The sequence below is a fragment of the Arachis hypogaea genome, chromosome 17 (assembly GCF_003086295.3).
Source record: "Arachis hypogaea cultivar Tifrunner chromosome 17, arahy.Tifrunner.gnm2.J5K5, whole genome shotgun sequence".
Taxonomy (NCBI): Eukaryota; Viridiplantae; Streptophyta; class Magnoliopsida; order Fabales; family Fabaceae; genus Arachis; species Arachis hypogaea.
The window spans coordinates 19,882,469-19,894,349 of NC_092052.1; positions in this window are offsets into that span (position 1 = coordinate 19,882,469).

Below are 11,881 nucleotides of genomic sequence, written 5' to 3' on the forward strand. Positions count from 1 at the left end.
TAAATCAATTAATACAACTTCTCAAATCCAACCCTTTTTAAATAACTTTACAAACAAGAGTAGGATTTTGTAGAAATTTCGGCAGCACCTCCCCTAAAACTTGGACTTTTGCCACCCGGTTCGGGTCCCAACTAAACCGTTTCTCATTCCTTTTCAACAGCTCAAAACCAGAAATCAATTCAAAACAAGCTAAATCCAATAGTCGCCTCAGTGGCATATCTCAAGAAAACCATTTCAAGATCAACTCAATATCAACCGATTTAACTCATTTCCAAAGCTTTAAAGAAACAGTTCAGTAACAAATCATTTGTCCAAGATCAAGTCAATTAAAGTAAACCAGGCTGAATTCAACAGTGCATTCGACTTTTCACATCATCAAATAATTGACTCAAATCAAATCAATCCTCAACGGATTAAACTCAGATTTCAAATCTTTAAAGAATCACTTCAAAACATTACATTTCACAAAGCCGCACAACCATTCAACCAAACCAACATCCATAATCACTCGAGTCAATCAAATAACACATAAGGCAGATACAATCACTAATTACACCATATCTCACATCAGTATCCATATGTAATAATTCCAATAATAAACTGTAGTTTTCGGAAAGCGCCCCTACCTCAAAACGCAAATTCCATAACTCAAACGCGTCACCGAGTCCTTTCCGCCTCGACCCAAAATCAACAATCAAAATCCCGGCTACCAAAACCTCAGCTCCAAACCATTTTCTCAGCAACCACAACGACTCTAATCACAATATATAATAACCGAGATTAACTCTCATAACAACAAATGCTACAACTCCTCAACGTATAATAGAACAGTAACTAGAGGACTTTCAAATCGAAAACACTTACCGAAACTAAGAAAGAACGGTCAAATCAAGCAAGGGTAGTCCCGGCGGTGGTTCTGGCAACAATCGCGCTACACCCGATGACCAGAATGGCAGCAATCAGAACTCGGACCTATGTTACCAAACCTCAGAGTCTTTAACCAGGCATAACAGGATACTGACTAAAAGGGCTTTCCGAAATGAACATGCTTACCGCAACAAGGGAAGAACAACTACACCGAGTGGCGACAGCTCCGATGGTATTTCCAGCTACACCCGCGCCACAACCGGCGGTCGGAAACGCAGGGACGTAGCTTCTCCGACAGCGACAACGTAACTTATGACAGCCACTTCATTAAACACAACAGTTTCAGTGACAGCTTCAAGTAAAATTGAATTGGCAGCACTAGGAGGAACCAGAAACAGGGCAAGCTCACCAGAACGGCAGTGACCAGAAATTCTAGCGGCGGCAGAGGAATTCCGGCGGCATGAACCCCTTTTCTGACGCGGCAGCTCAATGGCAGACCGGCTTCCCCTCCACCACGTTCTGTTCTTTCCGCACTGCTCTCTCCTCACCAGCGACAGTGACGGAGGCAATGGCTTCACAGACGAGACCAGGCACGGCGGTTTCAGACTCTCAGCCCCTTCTCACTCGCGTACCCTCTCTCTCCGTGTTTCAGCCTCGACGGCGACCCCCGGTGGACCAGTAGCGACGACGATAGCGCAGACAGCGGCGGCGGCGCGAAGAGACTGGCTCCATGGTACTGCATTTCGGGGATGGTGACTCGCGAGGGTGACATCGACGGCTCCTTGTGGTGGTTGTGACCCTCCTCCCCTCGGCGGCATCAAGCAGCGACGGCAAACGCCAGTGCCACCGGCGCAGATCCTTGCCTCAGTCTCGGATCTCACTCCTCTCGTCCCTGCGCAACGTGACGGCGTGGCGGCAGTGACACCCGCCGGCGCCGTCCTCCCCCTCTCCTCTCCTCCCTGCTTCTCTCCTCTCACCTTCCGTTTCTCCTTTCTTTCTTTCACGGGAAAGAAACGCTGCTGCTGAGTTAGGGAAAAGGGGATGAAAGGGGTAATGGTCAGCTGCTGCGGCTGTGTGTGTGTGTGGGTGAAGGGAACCGGGTCGGGTACAGGTCACTGGGTTAGGGTTTCCTCATTTTGAAAATTAGGGTTAGGGATAATTTGGTAATTTCAAATAAAATTAGGAATAATATAATAATTGAAACTCATAATTAAATCCAACACTAATTATATATAGAAAATATTATTTGCTCATCAATTTCACAAATTATTTTCCATAAAATGCCCAAATCAAAATAATTAGAAATAATATAATTAAACCCCTTTATTTTTCCAAAGTAGCAGTATTAATATTTAAAATATTACTTATCTAATCCAAATCATATAAAATCCTTATTATTTCACAACTACCAACTTTATAATTTGAATATAGAAAATATTCCAAAAATTATAAAATTGAATAATAATCATAACTTATCTCAAGTTCAATAAATCAAAACTTGCCTTAATTATCCTTAATAAAATAATCTCTGAAATTAAGGCTATAAATAACTATATGAATTGAGACTTGATCATAATAAGACTTTTCAAAAGTTCTGGGTCTTACATCCTACCCACCTTATAAAAATTTTCGCCCTCGAAAATTGATACAAAACGAAAGAAATTCCATAACAGTTCACCCTTGAACACATTTAAGGAAGAAGTAAAAATATCTCAACGTATAAACATATATACGGTTTTCAAATACTTGGATTATCTTATGCATAGGGATACAAAGGTAGGAGTATGGTTGCAAAGCAAACATTACAAGACAGGCTCAATACAAAAGATGGCATGGGTCAAACATGTGATGGTAAAGCAAGGCATTGAAGGTTATAAAACAGGATGAGGTTACAATGACATGCTCAACATCCGCACACTAATCTCATATCAACCTCCAAACTTCAACTTTCCAACTCCATCAAGCACTTTACAACCTCATAGCCAATCATAAGCCTAACAACCGCAAACCCGTTCGCAAGGAACAAAACACTCGCAACTCATAACGTTGTACACCTACCGCTTCGACTTCCGTATACACATATCACGTATTAAAGAACTAACGCATCGCGCTACTACGTCTACAAGTCGCATGTGATATCAAAACAATTCTCGAGTCTACTCAGAAGGATACCAGATTTAGAACGGAGAGACAATTGTCAAGGACAATACTCATAGATTTGAAAGAATATATCCAATTCCAAGTAAACAAGGATGTTGAAGCAATGAAGTTTGCTAGAAATAAATCAATTGACAACTTCAAAGATAACCCTTGGATCCAAGAAATTCAATAGGACCAATAAGAAGAGAACCAGCGCCTTAGTTCGAAACAAATTCAAATTGAGTCGAGGAAGTACGAAGTTTATAGAGAAGAATCTCTCAAACCCAAGACAAAGCTCACAGAACTTCAAGAGTACGATTAAAAACACTTCCGAATACATTGGTCATAAAAGAATCGAAAACTTGCAAGAAAATCACCTCGCGGTCTAAAAGAAAAGTTAAGCAACAATTATCCTTCAAGAGAGTAACAAAAGCATAAACGTGGATTTACTTCAATACAAGTTCATGTTGAAGTAGATTTTGTAGAGTTTTAAAAACAAGGTGCACACAAGTTTGGCTAAAAGCTAAAATATTTCCTCAAATATTTTAGAAAGATAATTAGGTGCACAGCTTAACCAAAGGCAATCATAAAACTCAGAAAAGAAATCAAATGCTTGTTCAAAAATTCCCAAAGCTCATATTCAAACAAGCATGTATAATATTTATGGCAAGTACGAAAGAGGAAGTTAAACTCTTTTTAGAAAAGAAACTCTGAGATAAAAATTTGCTTACAATTTGGTAAGGGAAATAAGTGGTGCGTTACAAACGAACCGATTTTCACTAAACAAGGAAGCTTTCCAAAACCCTATTTAAAATAGCGCATGGCAACTTTAAATTAACTTCGTCAAGATTGAACAATGGTTTCAATCTCAATCAAGCAACAGAAAATAAATTCCGTTTAAAACTTCTTAAAAGAGAATTCAAAACTTCTTTAAAAGGTTCAAAACAAGACTCCAAGAGTGTTCTTGAAATCACTATCTCAGAAGAACATTCAAGAAGTTTAAGATGTACTAAAAAGGAGTCAAGCCTTGCAAGAAAGGATCTTAAATCAAAGTAGTTCAAACAAGAGTCACTAGACATAAAACATCAAACAAGTTTTAAATTGATCCAAAAGAATACAAAAGTCATAGAAAAAGACAACTCAATCATTTGTAATTTCTCAATGATAAATTTTTGACTAAACTCTTATAGAGATAATGAGAGAATAAACAATGCACAAATTTTTGAAACGAATCAAACTGACTCACATAAGGATGAGATTCACAAGAGAGGACGAACCAAGATCAGTGGTAATGTTCACAAGACGTAAAAGATTAGTTAATAATAGAATCACGTATGACATTCATAGAGGTGAAAAGCTTATGAAGGAAAGAGTCCGTTCATAAGAAGAAAGTTATGAGTCCAACATTTCCAAAAGAACCACAATGGCATAAACCATGTAGTATGCTAGATCAGGCTCAAATCAAAATAAATTAAGTAAAGTTTATCAAATGAAACTCAACCGAGACAAAAGTGATAAATCCTTTCTTTTCAAAATTTTGAAAAATATCCAAATACATAATCAAATAAAGATGTGCATTGGAACCGTAGTAAAATTACTAGAAAGTCAATTTGTATTTAAAGTAAATGCCGTTCCGCAAACCAGTAAAAATACAGGCGAGATATTAAAAATAGATAGTTGCTAAGCGGTATGAGAAATCTTCAAAATTTCATGTATAGATAAGTATATATCTATTCAACAGCAATCTTCATAAAATCTCAAAATTAGCTGTGCTCACTGTCAAATAAGAGAAAAACTAAATCAACAATTTCTCAAAGAATGGACTCAAAATCAGGAGATAAAATGCACAGTGCATTAGGACCAATTCAAAGCCATGTCAAAGAATACAGGGATCAGGAAGAACTCAAACAGATGAAGACAGATGCAACAAGGGTCTTAAACCAGCATATGCACCTAAGGTCAAACAAGAATGCATATGGATAGAGGAATAGAATTGAAGAATCAAACTACTTTTTAAAAGGATTAGCAAACAAGAACTTCAAATTAGGATATGAAAGAACAGGTCAACTCGAACAGAATTCAAGACACACAACTGAATAGCCTCGAGAAATAGTTTCTAACGTTCCCAAAACCCGCGATTCGCTTTACTCAAAACTCGTATTTCATCTATGATAACCCATCAGTGCTTTCATATACATAATTCACTAGTATTAAGCCGGCCAAACTTAATACCAGGAATTATGCAATGCAAGACTAATAGTGTTAATCAATAGACCGTCATGTGCATAAAGCTCTAATCCTCGTCATTCGACAAGACCTAATACATGACAAACACTCAGAGTATGCAATTGAAGCATAGTCAGTCCATTCCTCAGGCTCTACAGGAAGAACTGCTCTGATACCATAATGTAATACCCTAACTACCAAAGCTCGCACTTCCGGCTGCGCGACTATGATAGTTCGGACATTACGACGACACTTATATTAATTAATACTAAAATATGAGCCTGTTTAAAACTTTAAACCGCAATACCGCTCCCAAAGATACTTTCGCTCGATAACGTACATCCATAAATACCATTCAACTTACAACAACTTGAAAAGAGTACATCCATATATATACATAAATATATATAAATAATATTACAAACATTAACCAATACAATTCCTATCCCTCTTACAGAATATATATCAAGATAAAGGCGAGGGTACAATAAACCATAACTAAAACAATACAGAGCATCACAACAACAATTAAATAAGCTCTTCATAACTTCTGCGCTCATATCCTGAAAGGGGAAAAATGTAGGGGGGGTGAGAACATCATCCTCGAAAGGGTTCTCAGTAGATGGTTTTTGGGAATTACTGTAATAGGATACATGAAGATAAACCGTACCAATGATTAATAACCACCTTATGCCTCTTTTCAAAAACAACCGTTTACAATAAAAGAGAAATCTGAAATCCTTTTTCTGAAAGAAGAAACTGTTCATTTAAAACAATATTCAAAAGCATTTCAGAAGGTTTATCTATGCTGAACCAAATTAGCCTTTCACGCATTTCCAAATCATAACCACAATACCGAAACCAACCATCGGTCCATCTCAATTCAACCACGGCCCTAGGCCCAAACAATCCAACCAACAATCAATCACCACAATCCAACAGAGTCCCAGATGCAAACACAGGAAGGAAGTTCAAGCACAAACAAACAGTTATTACAAGTAGAACAGTTAGCAATTAATCACATAGGCAAACCAAGTATAATATGCACACCCAACCAATGTCACACAAATGCATATGATGCATGCCTGTCCCTAGTGGCTGATGATATCATCTGTCGGTTATAGAGCCAACCCGACAAGTCCTGGTAGCTAACCATTGGACTGTCCCTCTGTCGCGCATCCCCAACTCGAGTTATACTCATCATAAACTTGATCATAGTCATGATCCATATCCATCACCCTCACTGGTGAATATTTATCCATCACCATCACTGGTGAATATTTATGGGGGCGAGCTCATCCGGGACTTTCACAGTGCCCGGCCACACTTACGACATAGGGTCAACAGAGTATCAAGTCTCAACCTGGAGCACGTGGTGGCTAGCCACTGCTACTACCCAGGGAAACCCTCATCTCCAATAGTGGAAGTGCAAAAATCACAATTATCAATAATTCAGCATATACATGCATTCATTCTCATCCATGGATCAACACCCATCTCAGCCATCCGGCTTACGGTTCAGTCCAGAACCAGCCAATATTGATAATCACACAAAGCCATTCCGGCTCACGGTTCAATCCAGAACCAGCCAATATTTATAATCATACATAGCCATTCCGGCTCACAACAAAACAGCACTTCCACATTCAACATCATAAATTCATAAAATCGGCATTTAAGCCATAAATCACTTTTTCCCAAATCATTTCACTTGAAATAGAGTTTCAACTCTTTTTAGCCTTGACTTTGAAGATCTCATTTTCAAATCATCTCAGGCTCATAAGCCAAATTTACTCAAAGTGAGTTTCCTTTTTAAAGCAAAGCCACTCTCGGCATTCTCTTTCCAAAACTTCCAAAACCATGGAAAGTTAAAGATTCTTTTTGGGAACATTCAAAATCACCCATCCAACAATGGGATTTTATAACAAAAGTTTCTTGCCAGAGTCCCAAGTCTTTAGGGAAGGTCAACTTATATAAATTCCTTAAAATTCATTGAAACTTTTAAAATCATAGATTCCCGGTTCAAGTAAATAAAACTGAATTTATTATGAAACCGTTCATACAAAATCACAAGTTCCAACTCGGTCCAAAAATCAACTCATTTGAAACGGAACCGGTTCATTTGAATCAAACCACTTTCAGGTTTCTTTTTGGAACCCATTTTTCTAACTCTTCCAAAATGCCTCAAACTTGATTACTCAATCAAAAGTCTAAATTCCTTTGAAATCACTAAAAGCTCCTTTTTATATTGAAATCAATATTAGAGCATCATTCTTTCCTTCAGTGATTCAAACTGTACAAATAGTTCGTTTCTAAATAAGTTGAACTCAACGCATAAAGTTCATTAAATAGATTAAGCTTGAAAACATAAATATTCTCTTAATAAATCAATTAATACAACTTCTCAAATCCAACCCTTTTTAAATAACTTTACAAACAAGAGTAGGATTTTGTAGAAATTTCGGCAGCACCTCCCCTAAAACTTGGACTTTTGCCACCCGGTTCGGGTCCCAACTAAACCGTTTCTCATTCCTTTTCAACAGCTCAAAACCAGAAATCAATTCAAAACAAGCTAAATCCAACAGTCGCCTCAGTGGCATATCTCAAGAAAACCATTTCAAGATCAACTCAATATCAACCGATTTAACTCATTTCCAAAGCTTTAAAGAAACAGTTCAGTAACAAATCATTTGTCCAAGATCAAGTCAATTAAAGTAAACCAGGCTGAATTCAACAGTGCATTCAACTTTTCACATCATCAAATAATTGACTCAAATCAAATCAATCCTCAACGGATTAAACTCAGATTTCAAATCTTTAAAGAATCACTTCAAAACATTACATTTCACAAAGCCGCACAACCATTCAACCAAACCAACATCCATAATCACTCGAGTCAATCAAATAACACATAAGGCAGATACAATCACTAATTACACCATATCTCACATCAGTATCCATATGTAATAATTCCAATAATAAACTGTAGTTTTCGGAAAGCGCCCCTACCTCAAAACGCAAATTCCATAACTCAAACGCGTCACCGAGTCCTTTCCGCCTCGACCCAAAATCAACAATCAAAATCCCGGCTACCAAAACCTCAGCTCCAAACCATTTTCTCAGCAACCACAACGACTCTAATCACAATATATAATAACCGAGATTAACTCTCATAACAACAAATGCTACAACTCCTCAACGTATAATAGAACAGTAACTAGAGGACTTTCAAATCGAAAACGCTTACCGAAACTAAGAAAGAACGGTCAAATCAAGCAAGGGTAGTCCCGGCGGTGGTTCTGGCAACAATCGCGCTACACCCGATGACCAGAATGGCAGCAATCAGAACTCGGACCTATGTTACCAAACCTCAGAGTCTTTAACCAGGCATAACAGGATACTGACTAAAAGGGCTTTCCGAAATGAACATGCTTACCGCAACAAGGGAAGAACAACTACACCGAGTGGCGACAGCTCCGATGGTATTTCCAACTACACCCGCGCCACAACCGGCGGTCGGAAACGCAGGGACGTAGCTTCTCCGACAGCGACAACGTAACTTATGACAGCCACTTCATTAAACACAACAGTTTCAGTGACAGCTTCAAGTAAAATTGAATTGGCAGCACTAGGAGGAACCAGAAACAGGGCAAGCTCACCAGAACGGCAGTGACCAGAAATTCTAGCGGCGGCAGAGGAATTCCGGCGGCATGAACCCCTTTTCTGACGCGGCAGCTCAATGGCAGACCGGCTTCCCCTCCACCACGTTCTGTTCTTTCCGCACTGCTCTCTCCTCACCAGCGACAGTGACGGAGGCAATGGCTTCACAGACGAGACCAGGCACGGCGGTTTCAGACTCTCAGCCCCTTCTCACTCGCGTACCCTCTCTCTCCGTGTTTCAGCCTCGACGGCGACCCCCGATGGACCAGTAGCGACGACGATAGCGCAGACAGCCGCGGCGGCGCGAAGAGACTGGCTCCATGGTACTGCATTTCGGGGATGGTGACTCGCGAGGGTGACATCGACGGCTCCTTGTGGTGGTTGTGACCCTCCTCCCCTCGGCGGCATCAAGCAGCGACGGCAAACGCCAGTGCCACCGGCGCAGATCCTTGCCTCAGTCTCGGATCTCACTCCTCTCGTCCCTGCGCAACGTGACGGCGTGGCGGCAGTGACACCCGCCGGCGCCGTCCTCCCCCTCTCCTCTCCTCCCTGCTTCTCTCCTCTCACCTTCTGTTTCTCCTTTCTTTCTTTCACGGGAAAGAAACGCTGCTGCTGAGTTAGGGAAAAGGGGATGAAAGGGGTAATGGTCAGCTGCTGCGGCTGTGTGTGTGTGTGTGGGTGAAGGGAACCGGGTCGGGTACGGGTCCCTGGGTTAGGGTTTCCTCATTTTGAAAATTAGGGTTAGGGATAATTTGGTAATTTCAAATAAAATTAGGAATAATATAATAATTGAAACTCATAATTAAATCCAACACTAATTATATATAGAAAATATTATTTGCTCATCAATTTCACAAATTATTTTCCATAAAATGCCCAAATCAAAATAATTAGAAATAATATAATTAAACCCCTTTATTTTTCCAAAGTAGCAGTATTAATATTTAAAATATTACTTATCTAATCCAAATCATATAAAATCCTTATTATTTCACAACTACCAACTTTATAATTTGAATATAGAAAATATTCCAAAAATTATAAAATTGAATAATAATCATAACTTATCTCAAGTTCAATAAATCAAAACTTGCCTTAATTATCCTTAATAAAATAATCTCTGAAATTAAGGCTATAAATAACTATATGAATTGAGACTTGATCATAATAAGACTTTTCAAAAGTTCTGGGTCTTACATAACAAAGAAATTTTCTATTGGTATATACGATTACACCATGGATCATCATTAAGTTCATACCTTTTCACATTGGTCTTGGAAATATTCACAGAGCATATCGAAGGGCCTGTGCCATGGTGCATGTTTTTTGCCGATGATATCGTCCTTATGGGAGAGTCAAGAGAAGACCTAAATAAGAAGTTGGATTTATGGAGAGAATCTCTAGAAGTGTATGGTCTACGCATAGGTCGTAACAAGGCAGAATATATGGAATGTAAGTTTGGCCGTCGAAGGGAAAATCCTAATATATAAGTGAAGATTGGAGAAAACATCCTACGAAAAGTTAAAAGTTTTAAGTATCTTGGGTGTATCATACAAGATAATGGAGAGATTAAACAGGATATAAATCATAGGATCCAAGCAGGTTGGTCAACATGACAGAGTGCGTTTGGTTTTATATGTGACAAAAAAGTGCCTTTAAAACTTAAAGGTAAATTCTATCGCACTGCTATCAGACCGACTATACTTTATAATACAGAGTGTTGAGTGGCCAAAGGGGAGCATGAACATAAATTAAGTGTGACAGATATGAAGATGTTGAGATGGATGATTGGTCATACGCGATTGGATAGAATAAGGAACGAAGATATAAGAGAGAGTTGGAGTAGCACCTATTGTGGAAAAGATAGTAGAATCGCGTATTAGGTAGTTTGTACATGTGAGCAGAAAACCAACAGAGCACCCAGTCAGAAGGGTGGATGAGATAGAAGATGGATAAGGGGTGAAAGGTAGAGAAAGACCTAGGAAGACCATCCATGATGTGGTTAAATGAGATCTACATATAAACGGTCTCTCTATAGATATGATACATGATAGAGCTCAATGACGTCGTTTGATTCATGTAGCCGACCCCACCTAATGAGACAAGACTTTGTTGATGTATATTTTTGTGAAGTACACTAACTAAAAAATTATTTAAAAATGGATTTATGAAAAAATAGTAATCTATTTGGAATAAAAATGGTTGGTTTTTTAATTTAAATTAAATAATTATATAATTTACCGATATATATAAACTGCAGAATAATTATTTAAATAAACAATGTACCACATTTCGGGTACTGTGAGCCTAACATAAATATGGGTGTATTCTGGATACTAAAACCCCGGGATATGACACATGAAGAATTTGACGTATCTAGGGTGCACTCGAGATACGTTATAGGCCGAGAAATAGATACTGAGCACCCGAGATGCGTTCAAAAACTAATTTGTGTCACAACACTCGAGATAGATCAAAAACAGAAATTATGATCACAACAATCGAGATACGTGCAAATACAATTTCACTTAAAATTTAAATTAGACCAAATTCAAAAATAATTTTAAATTGATATTTTTAAATAAATTAATTAAATTGATAAATAAAAATTAAATAAATACTATTTAAATCGTAATAAATTATAGTAATTTTAAAAATATTACAATTAATAAACAATTAAAATTTGAATCAGTTTAGTATTAATCTAATTCTACTTTAAACCGTTGACACCTCGAATTAAAATAAAATTAATAACCACTTCTAATAACTATTTCTCTTTCAAGTTTGTTCATCAATTTTGGTATACAACTAAAGAAAAAAAATTTTATTCATGAATCATATATATATACAATGAACTTCATATAAAAATATCTAAAGTTATCTTTGCGTAAAAATAAAAATTCAAATATTGTCAATATCATGTTTGACTGGAAAAATAAACAATTTTGCGTGCTTCATTTCACAATAAACGTTACTTAATTATTTTTTT